The sequence below is a fragment of the Falco peregrinus genome, chromosome 8 (genome assembly GCF_023634155.1).
Source record: "Falco peregrinus isolate bFalPer1 chromosome 8, bFalPer1.pri, whole genome shotgun sequence".
In the NCBI taxonomy this organism is placed as follows: Eukaryota; Metazoa; Chordata; class Aves; order Falconiformes; family Falconidae; genus Falco; species Falco peregrinus.
Window position 1 is genome coordinate 39,132,846 of NC_073728.1, and position 26,450 is coordinate 39,159,295.

General features: G+C 38.5%; 1 protein-coding gene across 4 annotated transcripts in view; it reads left to right on the forward strand.

The window, feature by feature from the left end:
- The window catches only part of ARHGAP15 (Rho GTPase activating protein 15), a 332,924-nt gene that overhangs the window by 96,999 nt on the left and 209,475 nt on the right, over positions 1-26,450 (forward strand). The window lies entirely within an intron of this gene.

Consider the following 26,450-nt stretch of genomic DNA (forward strand, 5'->3'; position numbering starts at 1 on the left):
CCAGGCTGTGGGAAGCACGGTGCTGCTCACCAAAAACCGGGAGAAGAGGGTGAGAAGTTTCTTTTAAGGAGAAAGCTTGGAGTCATTTCCAGCTCACCGGGGTTGCTGCAGTTTAGAGTCAGAGTAAGGAAAAAAAGAGTCTCTTTTTGAAATGATAGCCCTGCTGCAACATAAAGACATTACAGTGCTCTTACACTTTGAGATTTTGCTATTTACCTCTATAAATCAGATATAGCAGTTTAGAACTGAGCTTCATTGTAGGATGTAATGTTTAAATATTGCCCCAAAAGCTGGCAGCAGATAATTTAATCCCGTATCATTGAACGTGTGAGCTTTTATTTTTTTAATGTATCTGTGCCTGTAAGAAAAAAAAAAAATACATGTTTTGTGGTTGCCTTTTTAGAAGTTTATTACACTTCTGTCATAATGAGTCATCATGTTCATATGGGAAAGGGGGGAAGGGAGAAGAGAAACTATTCCATCTCACTGCTTTTCTCCTCTGCTCTCTCACTCTTGTCATAAAAGAGATGATACAGCCCTCATCCTCTGTCCCAGCTGTGCACCAGCGTGGAGGACAAGTAGAGTCTGTAGCAGTAACAACTTTATGGTAATGGTGGAAAGAACAAATCTGGCATGGAAATGAGGGGATAAGCAACGCTGCTGAGAATAGGATGAGAAAAAACCTCAATATGTGAGAGAAAGTGTAGAGAGAGACTGGACACAGGAACATCTTACAATGCCTTACAAAACAGCACTGGTACTACCATGAACTGTTTATACCCTGTCTTTCTTATCACCTTTAAGTCTTAAAATGCAAAATTAATCTTCAGTCCTTTACTCATCCTGCTTTGAACCTTCCTTAATTCACGTCCAATCATTTCATCAGGAGCTTATTGATGGTAATGATGTTGTGTTGCTCAACTGTGAGACATAAATGACTCGGTAAATGTCTCTCCTTTGTTCTCTCTGCTTTTGATTCTTCCTGTCTTTTTTTCCATTTTTCCCCACCTTTACATCTACTCCTCCTTCCCTTTTCATAATGCTCAACTATCTTGTCAGACAATCTATTGCAAATTCTGATACAAATCACACAGCCCTAAAAATGTTGTTGCTATGATAAGCCTAATTAAAATAATACAGTTCATAGGGAAAATTCAAAATTTATCTTTGTTAGTAGGCTTTGCTTAGGTAGGTGTGCTTCCTTCAGCAATCTGAGGCAACAGGAGTTTCTAGTCAACCTGGTGGACTCAAATATATGGGTCACTCATTGCCATTCCTGAGCACCTGGGTGCTTTGGAGTGGCAATATATTTTGCTGCCAACCCAAGATGACTGGAGTTGTCTTTACTTTTCCTGTTCCCTGAGGAAAATAAGTAGAATCTATCCCAATTTTTTAATTTTTTTTTTTTTTTTTTGGTGTGTGTATGTGTGTTGTGCCTACACCTGCTTTGTAGCTTTCACCAGGAATAGAAATATACGTGGTGGCTGGTAAGTCAGGGAATGTTAAACAATCCTGGAGAAACATTGTACAGATTTACCAGTTATTCCAATGAGATTATGCAAGTACTTATAATAAAGGGAATGTAAGTGGTCCACGATGGCTCCGTCTGCCAAGTCAAATTAAGTTCATTTACTCTTACTGCATTAGTTCTTGTTCTTCAGAAAACTGATTAAAATGAAGCTGCCTGCTACCTGGTGTGAGCACAGACCCTCTGATCATGTCACTCCTCTAATTAGAGATAGTAATTTTATATTTAAATAGTTTTACAGGTATAACTCTCAGTACAAATGCCATATAGTGTCTATAATTCCCTTTAGTGGTAGCTATAGGAGTGTAACAACTCTTATTATGAGTATGCAAACTGTAAAGTGTCAGACTCAGTGCTGTGTACTGTTTGTACAATACAATAATTAAAAAAATGTTACAAAAATTACGTTAAATTGTCCGTTTGTAGTAATCTTCCACAGCTTGTTAGAGAGAGGAGGTAGAATATCTGTCCGGCAATTTCATTTCTAGTTTCTGTAGGACAAAAATGATTCTAAATACTGTATCCCCCTGCGAACTAAGATACCCCGCTCATTTTTAAGTGGAGCACAAGATAGTCCTTCCTGCCACCAAAACTGTACTTAGGGTCCGCAGAAGATGGGTAGAGTTAGGGCTGGCAGCTACACTGGGGGGAGCTTTTTGGTTTTTGACTGTATTTGCATGAATAGTATTTTATTGCTAATGTCTGTGTCCTTAAATGACTCTTACTTAGTGTATGACAGTAGTTTTCAGTTGTAGTTTCTGCATGCTGCTTTGTAAGACTTTGTTATTGCTTTAATCAGTTTCATTACACCTCGGTGTCTAGATCCTCTCCTTGTCAAAATATCATAGTAAGGCATTAACCATGGAATGATGATATGAATCTTAAGGCAGTAGGATCTGGCATTGATGCCGAGGGATTTCTGCTCTTCCACTTGTGTAGTCACATATTCCTGTCTTTTTCGTTTGGTTATTTATGCCTGACCTAAGCACAACTCCATCTAGTTAAGGCCACGTAAGAAAATTTGCCTCTTCGGTTTGCAGTGGATTTCTCAAGAATCACAATCAGCACATTTTGTCTGTTCTGGCTTATCTGACCCTGGAAAGCAACAGGACACAAGCCGGAGAAAAATGAGTACCCAGGAACAGCACCCCATGAGCAATGCCTTTGCCCACTGTGGCTGGGAAATAGCTACCAAGTTGATTGTTACACACAGTGATTGATCCCCTCTCTTTGGCGGTTACATGATAGATAAGGGAAATAGTCAAGTCTGGAAGAAGCTATTTTGTGTTCCTATTAACTGGAGGATTTTCAGCAGATGTCTTAATAGTTGGAAATCAGCAATAGTATGTGGATTTATTTGTATGCCATCTGAACCATTTGACTTGCCAGATGCATGTTGTTTAATAGCCTTTTGTACATCATTTTCAGAAGACAGTTCAGTAAGATTTTCTTTTATTGTGTGAAATAACGCATTTTGTGGATAGCGTTTCCTATTGTTAGAATGTGTGTTGAAGAGAGTAATCGGGTGCAGTCGTTGCTGAGAAAAGAGAATATGCAAAATGCTAGCCCATGCATTGAGAGGCACAATAGAAACTTGTGATGAAGTCATCCTTTATATCTTTTTTGAGCATCACACATTTTTCTGCTTTTTGGATGTCTTTTGCTTGGCAGAGATCTTTTGTTTAGGTACTTAAAAGCCACTTTACTGCTTCAGTGTTTAGATTGTTTCAGTCATTCCTATCTCGTTACTGTCAACATTATCATAGACTAATATGGTTTAAATTATTTGCAGACATTTCAGTCCTCTACCTTCATGCGAAGATAGTTTCAGCTTTCTGTTGTTCTTCTATTAAAGCATATCTGAAAAAGATAAATGAAATCCTAGTTCTTAAGCTGACTTATATCACACAGTCCTTGCCAATCACTGTATGAGTCGATGAATATGAAATACAAGAACGTACTGATTAATCACTAAGAGCAAGTTTGTTTTATTGGGTTTTACTTTGCTTGTCCCTCAGTACATCAATGACATACGTAAATACCCCTGGTCTTATAGCTATGTGTGTGTTTAAAATATAATATCACTGTATTTACTGTGCAACATGAATGGTGATTCATTCAAAATTATTCACTGATTCCTATCATGTTGTATTAGATCCTGGAAATGAGTCTTTGTATAGCAGAGATAGTGAACAGCAAGGAAAAGAGCCTGAAAGTTGTCAGATTAGGCTAATATTAAGATTTCATAAAATTTAATTTGTTGCTCAATTAACATCGAATACTACGACAGGACTATTTTTATGCACAAAGGTGTTAATCAGAGTCTATGGAAAAGAGCGGCCAAATAAGGATCAGGAAGCTCATCCGGGTTTTTGGAAAAGCTGCCGCAGAGGTAGATGTGAATTACATTTAAAAAAATAACCTTCAAGGGAGTCAAGATTATCAGACTGAAGGTGCCTCATTGCTTCAGTCACTGGAGAAAACTGCTGTCTACCGGTGACATAGGTCCCATTTGAATCTAGATGCAGGAATGTGTAGGACGTACATTCAGCAACTCCAGCCACCAGATGGTAGACTCTGCTTACTGGTTAAGTCAGCTCTAGTGTCTGGTCACCAGTTGGCAGAAACAGCAGTAGACAAATTACATCACCTTAGAATCACAAAGCACAGCATAGCCTCTGTATTTTGATACAAGTATAAACCTTCTTTCAAACTTCTGTTAAAACACAAAAAACAACTGAATCCCTGTCAATATTACGCAGCATCTATAAATAATCTCCAATGTAGACCGAGAAGGAAAGTATATTTTTATTAGGCTGTTTGTTATGTGAGTGGAATTAGCAAGAGACAGTTGGTGTAGAAAATTAATGAACTAGAGTTTCATGGCTGGAATTTACTCCAACCTGCCTTATGTTACTAGTAAAATTTGTTTGGGGAACCTCAACATACTCTTTAGGAGACATTTGTCCATTTTGCCAAATGATCACACAACAGAGCACATTCTAATGGCATTCTCTGCTTTATTTTAAATTTTCCTTTCATTGTGTAGAAACAAAATATAGTGATAGAACACAAATGTTTGCATTTATAGAAGACATTTTTGTCAAAGCCTATGAATCGTTTGCATGTGTGGGAGATACATATATATGGTCTAAAGTTATACCAAATATTTTAAAAGAGCCAACGAGGACTAATTGGACAAAATCTCAATGATTTTGTGCCTAGTAAGGTATGAACTGTAAAAGTCAGATGAAAGCATTGGGCTTCGCAAAGAGAATGAAAACCATCTGTTAGAAATACTTTCCACAGATTATACTCGGTCCAGCTATTAATTAAGTGATTTTGCATCACTACTTTCAACAGAGCAGATCCTTCATTACTGGGAGCAAACCAGAGGTATGCATTTGACCTTCCATGTCAAAGAAAGGTGGTGGTATACCGTCTTCCGACAGTGAGCGAAGGAAAGAAATGGAAGGGTTGTTCCCTATAAATGGATATACTTTATCTCAGAAGCAATGCTGCGACGTTGCAGCTGTGATGGATTTTACTTTACAACCTCCACAATAGAAAACGCTCACGTTTGATGCTCAGGTGTACCATCACCTCCAGTGCCATGAGCACTGGTGTGGTGAGATGCTCACACCCTCCAGAGCTACCTGAGAGAAGCGTGGCTGTGAAGTCCAGCCATTCTGCTTGACTTTGCCAGTGGGTTTTCAGCTCAGTGTCTGACAGACCAGTTGCCAAGAGACCGATCCAAGGCTCGTTTAAAGGAATGGAACTGTTCTGTTGCATTTGGTAGGCTTTAGTTCTGGCTTCATTTTACTCAGTAACCTTAGCCTGCTTGCCATCCTCACTTGCCATGCATTGCCACAAGACTGTCCTCTGGGCTCCTGGTGACCTTTTGTAGGTCGAAGATGGAGAATGAACAGATGATAGCAAACCAAGGGCAATTTCTTGCCCTTTATTCTTTTTATAGTTATGGATGGACCATGCCTAATATCCCACTGTCCTCCAAATCTAGTTGTAAATGAGGGTTTGTCACGGCATTGATACTCATTCGCCCGTTGACGTTACTTTGTGCATTATGTAGCAATATGCTCCTCTCTGCCCTCATTCCCCCTTGCTCTGAGGCAGATGATGTGGTGAATGGCAATTTTCATGGTGAACTATGTAATAAAGGCTTTCTAGTTTCCTACAAGAAAGAACTTTAATACTTTTTAATTATTATAATGTCTGAGAATATTTGCAATTAACAGGTTCAGTGGAAGGCAAGCATCCTTATATGTCTTTGCTGATACTGTTTAGCTCTGATCTTTCAGCATCCCATTGTACCTCATGCAGTCCTATGCTATTTTGTCTTCCACTTCATTGAACAAATGAGTTCTGTCCTAGGGCCAAAATCTGAAAGTACGAAGTGCAGCTCTCTGGAGTAGGCCCCTGACTCAGAGGAATAAAATACCAAGATTCACCTAATCTTCTTTGGCATGAAAAATTCAGCTGGACATCTCATACAAAAATGCTTCTTATGACCTCTGGTACTTTCTTCTCAAGTCAGACTACTGCATAAAAGTCCATCTGGTAATAAGTTGCTTTTTCTGCTCCTTATTCTGACTATTCCAGGAAGCATTATCCAGAGCTGTACAAAATCGAATGACTGATTTGTTCAAGGCTAATTGAAAATTCTCTCAGCCCTATTAAAAAAAAAAAAAAAAAAATCTGTTCTGGATTTAGTTAAGCTTTTTGTTGAATCTATATTTTTCAGCTTTAAAACTATGAATCAGAATGTCTGAACTTGAGTTCTAATCAACAGTTGCGGTATGGAGCGTGCAAGGAGATGCCTTAATGCCACGATGCTATGAACCATGCAGCTGAGCTGTTATGCAGGGAAAACAAACTGAGACTGTTATGTGGTCACTGCAGATTGTTTTCTCCCAAGACTAATCAGGGAACTACATAATAATGTGGAGAAATTGAAATAGTTCTAAGCGCTTCAGCTGACTTTCTGGAGACAACAGCAATTCCTTGCTGCTGTGACTGAACCTCCCCAAGTGTCCAGGCTTACTCAGGCACTGCTACATATATGCGTGAATACATAGACGTGTATAACTGGTGTCTCCAAGTGGGTGATATGCTTGGGCACAAGAACAGAAGTCCCTCTTTCAGAGGACTCCCTTTTTCAGAGACTGTGGAGAATGCAAAATTTCAGCATAAAATCTCTCCCTATGGCCATCTCTTTTTGTGCATCTTTGTGCTAATGGCAAGCTCTGCTGCTTCATATCACAAACCTTTAATGTTAATGAAAGCACACAGGGACTTGGGGTTAAACACGTGTGGGCAAGTTCCCTTACATGCAGCAACTCCAGATATTTGTTTGATTGATTTGCAGAATATCTGTATATATCACTGTACCCTGGAAGAGTGTTACAAGAGTTTCTCTTTGCTGTGTAATCCACCTATAGTAAATGATTCATTGAAGTAAATTTAATGCTAGCTGAAACATTTACAGTTTTCAAAACCACAACAGTGCCAAGGAAATGAGGGTGATTGAGTTGATAAATCAAACTGAGAAACGACAACAAACTAACGTAAATGATGATTGGTTAATCTGGGGTATTTTCCCTCATTTTCTTTTGTGATTCTGACTAAGTATACCTAAGGTACATTTCTAAATGGGCATGCCTGTTTCAATTCCCCTTTTACAGCGTGTACCAAGACATTGTATAAGAATGAGGTTTTGAAGCCATTTAGTGCTCCACCAAAGTAGCAGGGCATTAGGTTCTCATTCATTCATTTGAAAACAATTAGGAGAAAATGCCACTTATCTTAAATAGTATTTGTCAGATTTTCTTCATCAAACTTGGTAAATACATATCTTCTGACATTTTGATGTATAATCATCAGTCTGGGGTAAACCTAAGTGACTGGGCTTTGGCCCGTGAATAGCTTTTGTTTCTGTGTGACATTAAAATGTTGTGTTGGGTTTTTTAAAAAAGATGTAATGAATATTCAAAATTAGAATTATTCTCCATTGTATCCACAGTAGGTCAAGTGTCATAAGATCAAAAGAATACTTAGTATGCAATCTAGAGGTTTTATAAATGTTTCTGAATTGAATTTTTTTGCATGGTATATGCTTTGGAACTTCTACTGATGAGAAGCGTGAATTAAGTGTCAGTTTTCATTTGAATGGACAACTAGTTAAAACAGAGGTATTTTAATTGTCTTTACAGTTTCTTTGCGTTCATAGGTAGTAATAGACATTCACTGTTTTTTTTGCCTGAAATCTTCCTTTGAACTTAGTTCCTACAGTATTACAGTTTCGCTGTCCCCTATCTTTATGCGCCGCACAGTCCGGTCATCAACAAAACGTTCAGTGGTACCACCTGAGGACATGCATCCTTTACCCGAGTGATGCTCCTGCATGGGGCATCATTGGGATTGTTGCTCCTAAGTTCTTGACAGTCAAAGTTAAGGATCATTTGCTAACATCTATACAGTGGCTTCTTGTTTAAAAGAGTTCTAGATGAGTTTGTAGTGTCACCCTGCAGTGATTTCAGTATCTGACAAATATTTTATGTAGTCATAGATTCCTGATACAACCATTTGCCTGTGATTTGCCTGGACCTCTGGAAATGTGGATCTGGGTTATGACTCCCCTGTTCAGCTGCTTTGTCTTCAAACAAATACCTTAATACCCCAAGTCATAAGTAAAATGGTCTAAATTGAAATGAAGTCAAATGGGTGTAAATTATTTGATGCAGTCTCTTTTCTGTAGGGAAAAGGAATATGACCTGAAGTAACAGGAATGGAATTGGAACAGGAGGAGAGGGCAGCACTGCAGTTATAGCTGAGGGAGGAGGTGGGGTTTGTTACTTTAATAATTGTTTTCCATGTACGCATAGAGTTAGTCTCACATTGCCTGTTTTAACTCTTCTTTTCCCATTGCTTAATCCTGGAGGGGCTGAGGGGCAAGTTTTCATTTGCAGCTGAGTTTGAAGAGCCTTTCTGTGAGCACAGCGGTGTTTTCTGAGGGTGTGAAGGAGCTGGTGCCCTGCAGGTTGGTGTGGCTCTCGCTTGCCCTGAGCAAGGAAGTCTGGTAGCTCCAGGGAATGCCAGATTTACCAGGTGTGTGCAGGAGGATCATAGTACATGTGGGCAATAGGCCTTGTGCTCCTGGAAAATGCAAAAAGGGTCTGTTGCATGCTCTGAATAACCAGCCTAGGTAGCTGTGTTAGACTTCGAGATTTCTTGTATCTCCGAGATCCTCAAACCGCCGGCAGGAAAAGGGCTGCTCTGAGTTACCAGCTAAGCAGAAATTCTTGCTGATGGGTGTGTGAACTGTGGGATAAATGTCAAAACAGAGCATCCATTGATTTCTGCTCCCTCCCTGAGCTCTCTCCAGCCAGTTGAACCCTGTGCTTGAGGGTATTTTGTTCTTCAGGTGTGACATTGCGACCCTCTCCCCAAAGCAGCCTTCCTTCTCATGGCACTCGCCCCATGCTGATAGGGAACCCAGTTATAAAAGACAGGACATAAGCACGAATTTCATTTTGTTAAGGCTGATTACCCAGGATAACAGAATATTCAGGATTTAGAGGACTCTGTACCTGATTTAACTCACACCGTGGCTACTTCATTGCAAATTTAGCTAAAATTGGTGACTGCAAGAGAGGCTACCTGTGTTTTGGATTATATTAGATCAGTTTTGTGACAAGTAGACACTTTTTGCCTACAGGGCATGTATGCCTACAGTATACAGAAAAGGTAAGCGTGGGTGAGCGTCGTAATGAAGTTCCAAAGACCCAATCCCACTTTCCTGACTCATTTGAAATAAGCAGTGAACTCAACAGCATCGTTGTTTTAATAAAGGGTATAATAATAATGAGAGCTCCAGATTTTCTATGAAATAAGAAGGTTAATGTAGTATCTGGAGTCTGACCTCAGGTCTAAATTGTGATTCTAATGTTAATCATTATGAGACATAGCTTCACACCTCATAAATCCAGTCAGCCTGTTTCTACTATCCGGTGCAACATTTAAATAAAGAGCAGTTTCACAAAGACATGCATCACTATAGATTCCCTTCTTGCACTTTTTCAGATCATGTTGCTGCTTTATACAAACCACCTTTCATAAGCTGTCTGCCAGAAAGCTCTAAAAATAATAGCACAGACGCTTGCAACAACAAATTGGCTACCTCACTTTCAGTGAATCGAATGTTCAAATGAAAAGGTTTTTGCTTCCAAGTATTTGAGGCATACCTTGAATACGTTACCAGGCTCAGATGTACTGGTTATAAAAAGAAAATGAAGATAAAGAAGTTGTTTACATTCATTGTGATTTCCACATTTTAAAATAAGATGTATTGAAATGAAGGGTAAAAAGAGACAGTTTGACATGGTTAGTAATTGCCCATAGATGCAGCTTAAAAAAAGTCTGTGGTGGTTTTTTATCTTGAAATTGTACTTTCTACATCATCTGTATGGATGCATGCCCATGTCTACGGGTACTTGTGTTGTCTGTCTCACATGGGAAAGACTTGGGTTCATCCCATGTCCAGGAATGACAAGAGGCAGTATGGAAGGAGCAGAGTTCATCTGTGCATGTCTGGGTGAGGACAGAGTTCCTACCTACCTGCCTCCTACCAGCCGGGGAGCCTCAGATAGGATCAGGGCAGCACCAGGTTCCTACAATTTGCAGATAGCACTAGCTGCTTTCTTTCCTTTGTATCTAAGAAGGAATGGTCCGCTCTTCACCATGCTTTCAAAGCTAGAGTAAATGTTGGGAAGTTGAGATATTTGAGGAAATTACGTGATCTCTGCTTATTTGGCCCTATACATACTAATGTGACCAATAGCACCACCAAAGTCAATTAAAGTATTAGTGAATATTCTCATGGATGCAAATGTTATACACTCTTGCCAATAAGAATACAAAAAAACCCAAAACAAACAACGCTTGAACACCTCTTCATAATACCGTTTTTGGGTTTTGTCCAGACCTATGAAAACACCTAAGTGTGTATAGTTTTTTTTCACTCATGGCTACTACATCCAGTTATCAACTGCCTTCAAGTGGGCTGTGATGACATTCTTAGGTATTTATGGGATCATTTTTCATAAGCTGTTCACGTATGATGCTTGCAAGCCGCGCAGCCTGCTTTCCTCTGGGAACTAGAAAAAAGAACAGCTGAAAACTGAGCAAAACTATACAATCTTTTTTTAAACATCCGTTTCTAAAACCGAGTTTTTATAGTTTTCCTCCAAACTTCCTGGGACAAGTTCTTCCCGCTCTTCATATCGTAAGTGATAAAATGCAAATGTCAAACATTATTAGTTCTGTAGCATAAGTACTAATTTTTGGTTTTGCTAAGCAGTTTACATAGGGAAATCTGGAACGTTTCCAGTCGTCTTCACTATCATTTAGTCCTTAAAACCCAGAACAGACATTTAAACCAAAAAACATTATATCTTGTGTGCAGATGCACATGCAACACCATAAGAAGATGAATAGTTGTAGTCTTGAACTGGCGTCGCTATCAAATAGACTGTATAATTAAATAAGAAAGCATTTTAACAAAAAATTACATCTCGGGCACTCCTTTGTGAGTAAAAGAGTGAGCTGCAAAAGGAGAAAAGTCCACAAGTGATTAGCAGTTATCTTCATGAGAAATTTCCAACACCTCTAAATTGATTTTTTTCTTTACTTTAATGAATACTTTTCTCAGTGACGTTGTTTGTTGTTGAAGATACCTCCCAGCATAATTTTTAATGTCATTACAATATGCAGGCTCTGCAGTTTGGCAAACTTAAAATACCAAAGAGCTCATAAAAAACTGTGGCTCTTATGGCACTACAGATAGCAGCTTCTGTATTAGATTTGTACTACTTTAATGCTGCCTTTTCTATATCTCAGGGCTGTTTCATGCAAATATTTAAGCTTAGGTATTCTCACAAACAAGCAGCCATAACATTTGAGTAACTTTGTTTTAAAAGAAAGACTTTTGAACATGCAGGAAATATTAGTACATCAAACAAAGTGAAAGACAAGGTAGTTTAACTTGTTGGTTTGTTTGCTGAAACTCTAAAGTAAATATACTGTAGCTAAAAGTGTTCCATTTTTATCTGCCTGCTGCAGTAATGGCTGTGTTACTTCAGGGCTTACACTTCAATAATTGATCAGGGTTTGTATAGCACCGGCTAAGAGCAAAAATAAGAGTGTTGCTTTGAACAAACTGCTGCAATGTTATAGCATTAGGCACAGAAACAAGATTCTGGAAATATAGATATATAAAAAACAGGAAAAAGATGGATAAGTTGGAGTGGTAAATACTGCTTCAGGCTAGAAAGTAATGAGAATTTTTCCATAGAGAGTTTTGACCTGCTATTCAAAAATTGTTTCTTGTCTTAATAAATCCTAAAAGTGTAATTTACTTGCAAAAGGGAAAGAACAAAGGCACCAAAATTCTTTTGATAACAACACTTGTTAAGGTTGATAAGTTGGGTTTCAAATGTGTGAAGAAAAATGTGTGACAGTTTGTTTTAAGGTGACAACCTAAGTGTTCAGATACTTCCATCTTGTGCTGTTTATAAAGCAGTACACTAGTAAATGCTTTACACATGTATATTTGAAGTGGAAACAATAGATAACATATCTTCCCAACAAATTTTGCAAAAGCTTCGGTATCTGTTTATAAATGTACAAAATCATTGGTATGATTCATCTGTTCAGGTTATTTCAGAACATGATCAATATAAATCAAAATTACATGCATAAATATTTCTTTCTTTTGGGCAATACATTATTGAGCCTTCATTTTGACAATATTTTCTAGTATTTTTGAGGTTTTATATTGTCTTCTGAACACTCAACTTTACTGCTAAATAGAAGAAACATAGCACATTTACTATGCTGCTAAAAATTAGTGCTGAATTGATAGTGTGAGAAATCCTCAATAAAAGATGAAAATGCCATCCTTAATCTGTTCTTCACAGAGCAGGTTCCTCCCAAGTGGATAATTTTGCATAGCATAGGTATCATAATGTCTTTTAACTTTATGGATTTGTCAAATATTTTAAATTTTATGACTAAATGACAGGAAATTTTATTTATATACAATTCAGTATGGTTATCTCAAACTAAGTGTGCACCAGTGTACACAAAGGAAAGCAGGGATGAAACTGTATTTGAGGGCACTCCATGTTTAACTACCTGATGTAGCAGTCGAAGCCTGTAGGTTATTTTTCGAATGTACTCACAAATAATTATTACACTGTGTGATTACTACAGCGCCCTAAAGTTTCTCAAAGGATAAGAAAAAGAACTTGATCGTTACAGCCTTCTCCTCCTCCCTTCATGTGTATAAAGCACTAAATGAAAAAGTATTAACTGGTTTCCAAACAGTGTAAGCAGGGTTGCATGACATATGGCAGTTTGTTGTTATTGAGTACTTCACAATAGTACATGGATTTCAGTCTCAAATGCTAGACATTTTTATATCAGAGAAAAAGAGTATACTTCATAAACCTCTTGCCACCTGACCGTGGTAATTCCAAGGCACCACATCTCACTGTTATGTACTTTCTGCTTAAGTCATTGTGTGCTAAAAACAAAGCACCAAACCAAACAAAACCTTCTCTAGTGTTGTTTTGAAGTGACGCCACTTCAGTGGCATTTAGCAAAAAACCTGCTCAGATGGCAGGGAAGTTGCTCCAGCCGAATTTGATAAAAAGCCAGTTGCATGGTATTAAGCCACATTCCTATTGAGAATTTGTATTGACAATGTATTGCTTCTTGTAACAAATATTACTTGAAAAAGTAATGAGAAAAGTATGTTAATGTTCAAATTCTAAATAACATCACCTTCCACTGTCTTAATCCAACTGTATTCATTCTGATTTCTCCATGTCCATCTAAGGAAGCATAATGTCTAGAAGTTTTTTGGGATTTAAAAGCTAGAATTCCAATAAAACCCAGCAAATGCATTCCCGTTCTGGAGAACCACAGTGTATCTTGTCAGAACTGTTGCTGTGGGACTCCTAAGTGTGATGACAATCCCGTACTGTGTTTATGACTCTAAATAACTAACAGTTCTTATGGAAAACCTTATTTGACTCAGCTACAGCTTAAAAGCCACTTGAAGTTTGAGAAATTTGAGGTCAAGATCTTGTTTTGTCCCATTTCTATTCCTATATCTTGTTGTCTTTAACAATATCAGGCCTAAAATAAAGACGAACAGAGGAAACGGTATTATTTGCTTTGCAGAAGGCAAGGCTTGGTATTTGGAGAACCAAAATGAGTTTTTACTTGCAGCGGATTGACAATGCAGTTTTGGTGGGTGGGTGGTCCCTGGCAGGTGACCCCAGCTCTGCTCCCATCCCCAGAGCTCAGCTGAGCCACTACTGCCGCGTCCAGAAGTTGTAAGAGCAGCAGGTTTACATCCTAATGCCAGAATCTTGTTCTTTGAGAAAAGGAAGTGTCAGTATTGGTGGGTAAGAGCTAAGCTTGGAAATGTAAACAGATCTAACACCCTGTGTCCAGCATCATGCTGCCTCTGCTAATAGGTAGCCTCAGAAGAGAAAAAAAGAGCTACCACTTGAGCCAGAGACAGCAGTCCTGTGGTGTAGCCAGGGCAGGGGTGAGTTTAATGTTCTGTCTGGGATGCAAAGAGAGAGGGGGAGACCAGACCTTTTGGTAGAGTGCAGGACTATGTCAGGTTGCAACAGCAGAAGGACCTGATTTCTTCCAGAAATCATCCCTGATCTGCTAAGGGTGGTGCATCAGACCTAGGAGATGTGCAGGTCTGAGATTCTCCATCTCCTTTTGGAATTGTTCTAAACAATGTGAAAAATGAAAGGATAATAATATTGCAATTAAATAATTATTAATAAGTGTCTAGATTTCTTGTCATTGAACACTAGAATGGGTAAATTACTGGCATCTTTTAAGACTCCTTTCTCAGCTTCTTTGTGCGTTTGGGCAGGCACTGCTTTATGGATCAATGTCGGTTTCGCATTTTCTCAACTCTTACCACAAGCACAAATGTTTGTCTTGAAAGATAAAAGCAGTTTATCCTCTTCATCGCAAAAGAAAATCCAAAAATATAGTTTGAGGTTGTTGTTACTCTGAATTTGAGCTAGGGATGCTATCCTGAATGAAGGTTCACTGTTTACAATCGTTAGTATCAGACACTCCTCAAGGCTGTACTGTGGTGTAAGGTTGTAATAGGTTTTTCAAGTAACTTTTTTTTTTCTTTTAAACAATATAACATTTAAGAACTACATACAAATCAGATGTTTTGTTTGAGTATTTTTGACATATTACACTATATTTTGCCTCTGAGGCCAGCCTTCTCCTAGAAGACAAAGAAATAAAACTTTTGATTTTGTGTAGAAAGAGGTTAAACAAAAGAATGTCTTACAGCTGGGCTATATTTTTCCAACCCACCCTTAAAACAAAATATAAGACTAAAATTCACCAATAACACTGAAAAAGTCTGTGGCACACATTCCTTGCTATGATTCATCGATACGGTAAAGCACAAGGAGCAGGTGGCAAATGTTGTAAATGGTAAGTAATGTTTTTAAGTGGACTGCCTTAGAATGATGTGCAATAAGCTATCAATTAAAAAAGGTAACCTGATTAATTGATGGTCCTCTCCAACCATTGCAATAGCCATCAAAGCCAAATTTTGTTGCATAGGGGAAAGCCTTTTGTCATAGCAACACATTCACACAAGTAATAGTTGCATGCATAACACGGAAAATAAACCCAAACAAAATGACTATTAATACTATGTGGGCTTTAACCAATAGTAACAGATAAAATGTGCCAGGCACTTCCAAGAGACACATCTAGAGCCCAGGGACTTTCTTTGCCCTGAGTAATTGCCACCTGAAGAGAACTATATATGTAAAGGAAGACAAAGGAGAAACTTGTACAATTAAAGGCATCGGTTTTCTTAGCTGTGTACTTTTGCTGTTTTCTCTTTTGAATCCTTTATTCTGGGGATCAGTGTAAAGTTTAGGGAAAGCACACAGGGAAGCTTGTTAACAGAAAGAAAAGAGAAGGGATGGAGAAGATAAAGGAGAAGAGAAAGGATTAAGGGAGTGATGGCTGAAAAGAAAAGAAGGGGGAGCAAGATGAGTGCTTTCATGCAGCCTCTTAGCCCACACCATACAGTAACCCATGGAACAGGTTCATACACACAGTTATATACTCTTATTCCTCACCTTTGTTTCTGGTACGTAAATATTGAAGATTTTTTTCTCTTCCCCGCCCCCCCCCCCCATCCCCCATCTAATTAATACTGCCAGGACTAAAAGTTAACATATATGTAGAGGCAAGATAAGATGGAGGAGCTGGGAACGGCTGCCTGAATATATGAGTGGAGAATGTGGAAAGGGTGAGGGGGGAGCCAGCCCTGGCTCCTTCTGGATGTGGAAGGGCACTGTGCAAGCAGGAGAAATCTGTATGGTGTGTCGATATAGCATCTCTGGGTTTGGGGAATTTACTGTAATAAAAGCAGTAGAAAATGAAATACAAACCCAGTATTTTAAAATGTTTTTGCAGTTTGAATAAGGCACTCAGTAGTTAGGAAATGTCAGGATTTTATGAATTTAAATGAGCACTACACGTACATACGTGTTTCATGATAGAGCCTTTAGTGATGGGATCACACTGCTTTTTTTCAGAGATCTCCTAGATCCTTCATTAAGCAGGAAGAAATCTTTGGGGTAAACCAGAGATCTGACTGTTTCTTCTATATTCTGAAAGTATACAATGGGTTAGTGAGGGAACTGTGTGAACAAAGTAAGGTGAGATATGGAAAGGAAAGCTGAAGCAAGCCTCTCTCACAGAACTCAGATCAGCTCCTCCCATCCCCAGTTTCTCCTTTTGCCTTCACGGTTTGCCACTGCTGATGTGCTCTTCGTTTGCTGGAGGTATGACATGAGACCTCACGGAGCCATAACACACCTTCTGGCTGCTCAGCCCTCTAAGTGAAATCACTGGGGGTCTACATCTGACCCAATAAAGTTCCATCTACTACCAGTCTGAAAAAAAACCCCACCCCAAACAAAAAAACCCAGCTTCTGAATTTCTTGTAGTAGATGCACCAAAGTAGCAGATACTTCTGATCTTAAACTCTTTGTTCCTGAAATATCACATTGTGGAGATTTCAGCTGAGCAAGTGACACCCTCCTATTTCCGATGGGTCTTGTAAAATGAATTAAGAATGTAAACACTCAAGTTCTGTTGTGTGAATGCTGCAGGAAAACATGCAAATACCTTTATAATTATGAGTAGGACCTAAATTCTGTGTTACAATGAAGTAGAAAGTAGTAGAGATAAAATGAAACACTGGTTAGTTTTCCATCAAACCGCTCGTGCTCTGAAAGAGGCAGGAGCCTATGGAAAATATCTGTATGTGTTCATGTGATGAAAGATCACTGCAACATATATATATATATATATGCATGTGGGGAATGGATAATGATCACAGTCATTAGGCAAACTTTAAATTAATTTGCTTTCCAAACTTGATGTTTACAATAGTTTGCATATATGTCTGTAACGTGTATGATAGTATAATTTATGTAATAGTAAATATTACTTGCAGATGTATGCGTGGGTAGCCTAGGGTAGGGATTCTTCCCATTTTTATAAAAACCTGTTTAGCCTTTGTTTAAGTGGGTTGTTTTGAGGATGCTTTTGGAGGAGAAAACTGTTGGGCACCTCTATAGTTGCATCCATGTGCTTGTTTAACAGACACATTAAAAACCAATGCAAAACGTATTGGGAACTATTTTCAGACAGCCATCAAATCCCCTTGTAATGTAAACAGCAGTCCCCTCTTTACATTACTGGTTCATACCTTCATATTGCACAAGAGCAACTACATCAGTTCATCTGCTGTGGTGCAAATCCTACAACAATCTTAAATTTAAAAAGGCGTTGCACTTAAATTAATCTAAAAGATCCATGCTTGGGGTAAGAGGGGCACGCACATGAAATCCTGATGTTGCCTCTGTATTTTGAAAATCCTGGAGCTTAGCACCAAAAATAACCTGTTCTGCATCAAGTACTCTCTTGCTTTGCATCTTCTTTATTTCTTCCCCCACCCCCCCACCCCCCATACTCCTCCCCCAGGCTGGCCTTCTCTCTTTATTTGTATAAATAATTGAGGATGCAATTATTTATGGCTGCACATAAGGATTCTCCATGTCTAACTATCTATCTGTGCCCACAGATCAGATAGTTTGTTATCTATATCACTATTTGCACCTGCAAGTCATTGTGCTTGGAAATTATCTCTTCATCTAATTGTGTGCACAAACAGAGGTTGAATTAAAGCCGCTTTAAAAAGAAAGCCCCTTCTGTAAAGTGGGTGCACAGATACATTACATCCACAATTCAAAGATTTTTCTCTCTGATAGAGTAATTCCTAGACTCATAAAATACCTGCTGCCATTGAAAAGACGTCGGCTTGAACACCTCTTCTGTTCCTTCAGGTCTACGTGTAGCAGCTGGTAAAAAGTGGTTGGGTGTAAGCACCGAGGTGCCCTCTGTATCTTGGTGCTGGATTGGACCACGCATGTGATGTGTAATTTCAGTGTATGCTACCATTGTGCTGCTTTTGAGGAGGGCGACACAAAGGCTGAACGAGACCCTTTTAAAAGTGAGCACATTCATTAAGTGCCACACTTCTCAGAGCAGAAAGCGAGCACCAGCTCTGGTCCCAGCACTTCCTTTCGCTCAAACCTCAGCCCTCTATCTTGGGCATTTTCCTTGTGAATCATAATTGTGCAATCTGTTTCCCATTTTAGCATAAAAATCTAGAAATGGAGTAGGCTAACTTTAAACAAGCTGCATTTTTCATGAACCAGGTTGTAAAGTTCACTGCCATAGAGGAGGCATGTCCTTGTAAAATTCTGCATTAAAGAAAAAAAAAAAAAAAAGGTTAACTAAAGATGGATGGCATGGTATGTCAGGCTTACAATTGCATTTTTCTGTAAACATAAAAGGGTTAGAAAAACTGGTCTCAACTGTTCAAAATACTTTCGAATAGCCAACAAGAAATGATGTTTACCATTTTACAAACGCTACGGCTACTTTATTGTCTGAGTGGCTTCCATGCACTCCAATAAATTTAAATTGGATATTTGCTGTCCAAATTGACAGTGGGTGATTAAGCCAAAAATAAGAGCATTTGCCTTTAAATTTTAGCTGTGGCATCGTGTTATATTCCCAACATTATGTTACGTTGCATCAAGGCAGTCACTACAGACCAAAATTTTGATGGATATAAAGCAGATCAAAAGGGTATAGTGATTTTGAAGTCAGTGACAATAGATGCTTCAATATTTGTACATTTCTACTAAAGAGACTTGCATTATTTTGTCAGTTTGTTTCATTTCAGGGGTATTCAGAAATGATATTCATTCTTTGATATACGCCTTAAATTGTACAATTTAAGAAAACTGACTGAAAAAGATAAATTAAATGGGTAGAAATATTTTCAAATCAAAGAACAACTGACATATATAAAAATGATGTATGTTTCTTACATAGTCCACAGGGAGAATTCTGCAGGCTTGCTATGATCTCTACAATTTGCCTCTGGGCAAACGAGGCTTTGGGATATTCTATTATTCCTTTGGTCTGTTTATCATGGAAACTGATGTACAAATCACAGGTTCTTTTGGACCTCTCCTTTCCGTTTCCTAGATCTGCTAAGAATGAACTTATCACCTGTCCTCACCTTCAGTGAAGTGCTTTGGGGAAGGTTCAGTGACCAATAATCAATTATTATTGAGAAGCAATCAATTGCTAATCTCCATAATTATGCACATCTCAACACTATGAACAAGAAAGAGAAACAAAGCTGCACTCCAAGCATTGCCTTGTTAGCAGTATTTTGTTAACACAGGCTCTAAAAAAAGCTGCCGCAGCTGGTAGCACAAATGTGTTTCCAGTATTCAGGCCATCAACGTGATTCGTCGCTAAATGTATAGAATCAGCTTCTTGCTAAAAACTACAATTACAGGTGATATACAGATTGAAATCACAGGGCTGGTTTGTCGAAGAAAATTGTCCTAATGATGGGTTTTCGGATCGGGAATGCAGCTCTTTTCTTCCTCTGTGATGGGTACTGAAGGCAGCTGCACCTGCCTCTGTGCTGTATTCTGCCGCACTTAATGATATCTGATGATATCATTAGGCAAAGTGTTCATAAACAGATGTTGAGCCTGTGCCTAAATGCTGTCAGATGAGCGGTTGCTGGCCTGAAACAGTATTATTTATATAGAACATTTACGTTTGTTATGTTAATAACCCCACTATTAGCTCTCTGGATGTTGCGATAGGAATGTAAATGTAGTTAATATGAATAACAACCTCTTTACTCTTTGTGCTGCAGTTGAGTATAACTTTTAGGCTTTTAGAGAGAAACAAAGATTCCCCCCACCAAGTCCTTTTGACTTCATGATTTTTTTTGGCACCATTCAAAATTTTGATCAGCAGATAAATGGTAAGAATCTGTAGGACAGATGTTAAAGACTGGAATTTGTTTCTCTTAACACTTCATGTTTTCAAGAAATTCTAGTATTTATGTGTTTTCTGGTAATTCCCGGACCCAGTTCATTACCCTAATATGTCAGAGTTTTGATTGTAGACACTAAATTGACAAACACCCATTAAAAATAAAAATAAAAAAGTACTACAACTAGAATTATGATCTGTATTTCTAAAGATTATTTTCTGTGATTGTTTAATTTATTTCACAACAATAACGAAATACTGGGGAGACCACTTCACTCAATATTCATCTTTTTTGTTTAATCTTTCAGTCTGGTGTTATTCTAGTGGTGCTTGAAATACTGCTTTACAATTGCTGAGGGTTTATTTAGCCAAAGTTGCATTTTATACCTCATAGTTAATTCATGTAGAGTAAGTTATGTAAATTTTGACAGTCATCAAAATGTGCAGTGTTTCTCTAAAATACAGCTTACTAGCGATAGCTCTGTTATAAAAATATCATTGGTGCCTTTATAATTTTATTTCATGTTTTAACTCTTTCTGGATATGATTTGGGAGTAGAGGTGCATGTTGCAAATGGGGTTTTCTTGTTTGTTGCAATAGCAGATGATGACAGTATTTCTGCTTTTACATGCCTGAGGTATTATTAACTGATGTGTTGCTATAACCACGCTTCGGAACTACAGTAAACTCTTCTCTTCATTGTGTGTATTAACGATTTTGTAGTCCTCCGTGTGCATGAAAATGTTAAAGATATCAATGTCAGCGCATGCCTGTAGCATAAGGGAAGATATGTGTCCGTGCCCATGGCAGGGGGGTTGGAGCTAGGTGATCTTTAAGGTCCCTTCCAACCCAAAATGTTTTAAGGTTCGATATTCTTCTCCCCACCTCCCCCCCCCCACCCCCCCCCCCCCCCCGTGAAACCCTGTGCGATTTTGTTCACTTGCCCCTATAATCTCTAGGGCTCTCCTGTGTCTGTGTGTGTCTCCTCAGATGAGTAGCCTGCTCCATATTACACTGAAACATGCATTTAGGGGGCAAATAAATTTTTGGTGTCTCTTACAAGAAGAAATGGGAATGGGAAGAAAGAGGTAGGAAGCCCCAGTATTTGACCTTTGGAAGGGAATTTAAAGGCACCCTACTAAGGGAACTGGCTGTTTGGGAAGAGAAAGAGTGTGTCTGAGGAGGAATACAAGATAAAATAAAACATAAGGATTTAAGAACTGTTCTTGAAGATGAAACCCAGAGCCTTTCACAGGTAGTATTTGGGTACGAACCCAAATGCCACCAGTGGCATTCAACCATCCATGTTTTGCTCGTGGTAGAAAGAAAATCCTGGTAATCTAAACATTTCAAAACCTTAGTAAAATGAGAATTTGAGTGAGGAAAGGTTTATGATTTGGAAGTTTTGGGTTTTATTCTCCAGAGAAGTAGGCAGAGAAACGTTAGAAACTGTGTTGTGCCTGTTGGGGCTCAGCTGCACTTGGAGGGATTGAGGTACTGCTGTAAGGAGCACGGGAGAGGCTGCAAGATGGGAAAAGCAGTGCCGTGTTCAAGGGTTTTTAGGTGGAAGCTTCTTTGGCCCAATACATAAACCTTTGGCAATCAGTGCATTCATTAAGTTTATTTTTATTAGGCTAGTAATGAGGACCACAGAGTATGTCTTACGACATGTTTATGCTTTTGGGGCCTGAAGTGTGTGTATGTGTATCTAAAAGAAGAGGATATTTCTGTAGCTCCATCTGGTCCCATCTACTGTTGTTGTACATATTCTATTGTAATCAGTAGGAATCAAGTGAATATTAAGGCTAAAGAATCACATCATGAAAGAAAGATAAATTTTGTATAATAGACCCATTACAATTTGTGAGTAATCAGCCTTTCAAGAAGAGACTTTAGAAAGCACAATGCAGATTCATTGCTATTTCCCCTTAAATATTTATTATATGTTGTATTATTAGGTTATCTGACATTAGAAAAGAATAAAGAAAAATGGCAAAACAGGATATTAAAATTCTTAGTTTTTATCTCCGTTCTTTTACTGAATGTTATTTATAGATTGGTCTGAAAGAGACAGCAAATGTAGACGTTATTGGACTTTAAACAATTTAAAAAATCTGGAACTGGATCTGAACTTTGTCATGTCAGCCCGATTTCAAATAAAAAATAGGAATCAGTAAACCATTTTGTGCAGAATTGGTTTAATTGTGCTAAAATTCATGGGGATTTGCTTGCTTTGAAGAGATACATTTTTATCCAGACCTCCAGTGTCTGATGGCCTGAAGGAAAGCTGTCTAACCGAAGAAAGAAAAGTGTAATGCTGGCGTACATTAGCGGTGATGTTAACATATCACACTATCAGTTCATGTTGTGATGAGAACTGTTATAAGTGCTTGGCAGAAATCACAGGTTACATCACAAAACATGCAAGACCAGAGAGGTCACCATTTTAGTTATCAATAATATACACTCCTCTGAATTTTACTTTTGCAGCCTTCAGACACATTCCCCCCCCCCAGGTATAAGGATATTTCTGGCTTTATTTTTTGTTTGGTTCTTTCTTTGTCGTATCCTGGTTATTGCATTGCGTTATGATATCTGTGGACAGCATGAGTTTTCTTTGTTTCGTGTATCGTTGCTGGTTCCTACAAAAGGTGACAGAACTTGTTCTATTTCTTAATAAATGTTTGCTCTATTTTTGTTTGCTGCAGTGTTGGCATTCAGTAATGAGGTGTTTAAAATAAAGCCTATAGGTTAAAAAATATCTTCAGCACCTTGGGCCAAATTCTGTGCTTTTACACAGAGCAAAAAACCCCAGAGCAGGTCCATCAAGGAAATCCACCGGTATAGGGAGTGAAAGGCAGCCTGGGTCATCAGATTATTAATGGGATAAGCCTTCTTTCATTAAAAACAATGTGGGCTTTGTCACCCAAAGGTTTTGCTTTATATTAGCAAGAATTTAGTTACACTTCCACGAACGTACCTGTAGCAACAGTGGTTTGCCGCAGCAAGCAGTATTTTCAGAAGACAGTGCCGAGCTAAAGGCAGAAAGAACAGTGGTGACTCCTACCTGAATGAGCCTGATTTTTATTTCCTTTTTCCATTTAACAAGCCACAAACTGAAAAAATGTCTACTTTTATAAATGAGTTCGTATTATACATAGGAATACAAATAAAATCCTTACTTCAGCAGGTAAGGTTTTAACCTCGCTAAGCAGGAAGAAAAATTAATTCTGAGATGAAATCTACTCAGAAATTAAAAGTGCCTGGGTCTCCACACAGCACAAATTTCTTTATAGTCAGTGGAGACAGAAAATCTGGTAATCAGCCAGAGGAGGCTGTAGCCTCTTCAGTTCAGTTTTGGACCTACTGCGAGGGAGAATTTATGCAAAAAAGCTAGAGGATGAGAAACTCTCTTTCTTCTGACTTTTTTGGTTTACTCTTTGCTTGCAGCTCTCTAGGAAAGGGGTAGGCAGAACTATTTGTGTGTTGTATACCAGTGGCCCAAATCTTTTTCTTTCTTGTGGCTGGTGCAGGGAAGTTAAGCTTAGTGTAGCTAAGCTAGAGGTAGCCAAAAAAAAAAAAAAAAAAAAGGGAGAAGGGAGAAAAAAACTGGAGAACAAATAGATAAAGTATACATTTACATTTCTCTATAAGGTCATGAGGGCTTAGTTCTGCAAAGCCTGCCTCTGCTCCCACAGTAGAGGTGCGATGGCAATCTCCTGGGAGGCGCTGTGGGTGCCTGAGCACTGAGTGAGCAAACTGCTGCTTGGCTGTGGAAGGGCTATGGGAAGGATTGCAACAAAAATGGGGTGTAAGGGGCTTGTGCAGGGTCTGAATTTTTTTTTTTAAAAAAAGCCTTTTCATAGCAATGCATCAGCTGGAAATCATGGGCACATCCCTGCTGCTTGTAGAAGACACAGCCTTGTCTGCATTTAAGGATCCATGTGTTTCAGGACCTGCGGGGCTCATCCTGCAATGTATCTGTGCACTTTCTTTCTGCAGCCTTCACAGTTAAGCAGTGGAACTTGATTTTTGACTAAACCAGGTAATGCACAGTAAAATACCCCTCTTCTAGATGTTGCTTGTTGTGCAGATCAATGTTACAATCCACTACCTGAATGTTTCTGGGTTGCTCATGAAAATAAAACCAGAATAAAGGTGAACAGACCAGTGTAGTCTTCAAGAAAAATATAAAAAATGAGCCTAATTAGATCTGAGTTTCTGGGAGTGCAATGGGAAGTCAGACTCGTGGAGTTCAGTGAGCAAGCATGGTGTGGGACACACTTGGTTCTGGAGTTGTCTTCACATTTCTTCTCAGCTCTTCTCCAAGACTGTGAAGGATGGCCTTTGAAAGGTCATTCTAATGAGTTAATGACAATTCCCCAGCTTTTCCAACCAAAACATAAAATTCCCAAGGACTCTGTGTGCATCTGTGTATACTTACACATGCACTTTATCGGAAGTTAACTGAATATTATATATCCATATTTTACTGTTGTGTTTTGGTACTGAAAATATTCACCTCACAGTGAAAAATCATAACATTTTTCAAGAAGGTCAAAAGATATTCCCACTTTCATCTCCTTTGTTTTCTCTTAATTTATTTTGAAATGCCATGTTTTATTCAAATCAAAGGAGATTCTACTATAAACTTGCATGCCATATGTACAGTTTCTAAAAGGCTCTCTGCTTCTAATTGATATCTACAGTATTTTATTATATTAAGATTTTTTTTGGGGGGGAGGGGGGATTTCAGAGAGGTAGACAGTAATAAATTCTCCACCACCTCTTTCTGAGTTGAAAACTTACTTCTCTTTCTGTTTTGTTCAGATTATATTGTCCAATATTAAAGCAGGCCTTTAAATAGATGACTTCAGAAAAAATATCTGAAAACACTAGATGAATCATTATTTCCCGTTGTGATCAGGGTGGATTTTTTTAAGTGAAAATATCTAAACACAGGCCCATCGGTAGATGGCATGTAACATTTACTCAGCTCTTTCGAGCGCACAGCTGGTCATGTTTGATAATGGGGCACTTAGCAAGAAAGTGATCTTTACCAAGGTAGACTAAGGTAGGCTATGGTGCATCCATATTTAAATGTCCCCAGTGTCTTCTGAATTTTAGATAATGCAAGGAATAAGGAAACATCTGTAGTATCTATTTTTGATTAAAATATCATTAAGATGATATCTTGTCATTATTTCATACTGTTTAATTTTCTGTGAAACAAACGATGCAGGATGCAGCTTTCATGGTATTGTCATAAAAGAGGGAGGGATCATTTGAGCACCAGGATCGACATACACCATCAGCGGGCAGATTTTTCTGTCTCTGTCTCCTGGAGAAGGCAGTTTGTTTGTGTCCAGCCAGAAGGAAACTGCAGAGCAGAAGGCCCACGTGGAGTCAGGCAGCAATGTCACTCCTCTTATGCCTTTTTGTAGCTCACTGCAAAGGTGCAACCCAAGTTATTAAAAGTATTGGCAAGCAAAGGACTGAAAGAGTTCTTAGCCTGTAACTGTCCTGTATAGTTGCAGCTTTTCCATATTTTTTTTAATTCAGCTAGATCTGAACTCCCGATCGCTTACACTTGAATATTTTGCAGACAATATTTTCGACAACTCCCAACAATTCTACTCTTATCAACATTAGGATCATTCACCACTGAGAACATATTAATAAGAGATTTGATACTTGATCTCACTGTTTTGTGGTGTGGCGCTTTTTGGTTTTTATTTTTTATTTTTGTTTGTTTGTTTGTTTGTTTTGCAGAGGGGGTTGTTTGGTTTTGTAGGATAATTTTGAAGAGGAGATATGTAGGCTCATGAGTTTCATCTAACCATAAGGGTGGTTTGATAGCTAAATGCAGATGCTTAAGTAGTATAGACATAATTTTCAGCAAGTAGTTCTCAGTCCTTGTGTGTTGCAACTAATGTCCATAATTAATGAAAGTGAAATTATAGACAATGAATTAGTAACTATTGATATAAGGCAATAGATCATGGGCTTTTGCTTAGTATGTGTACTGGTCTTTAAAAGATCGTTATGTGAGCAATAACATTGAAATATATTTCTTCAGTGCTTTAAAAATAAGAAACCCAAACAATTGCAGTAGATTAAAGATGGCAAATTAAGTTCTCTGTGGTTAAACCAAAGTGATGTACCCATCTGTCTTGTCAGTATTTCCCTCAAACAAAAATAACTGGTTTGTCTGACCTGCTGGAGAATATGTCAACCCATTTCAAGTCCTCCAGGCCTGATTGTTTAGTTGCGTCCCACCAGAAGTTATACTCCTCTGTAGTTCAAAACAGAGAGAATTCAATACAAGTCTGAATTCCTGTACGCTAAAAGGTACAGCTGGAGGGCGAGAAAGCTCTGTGCA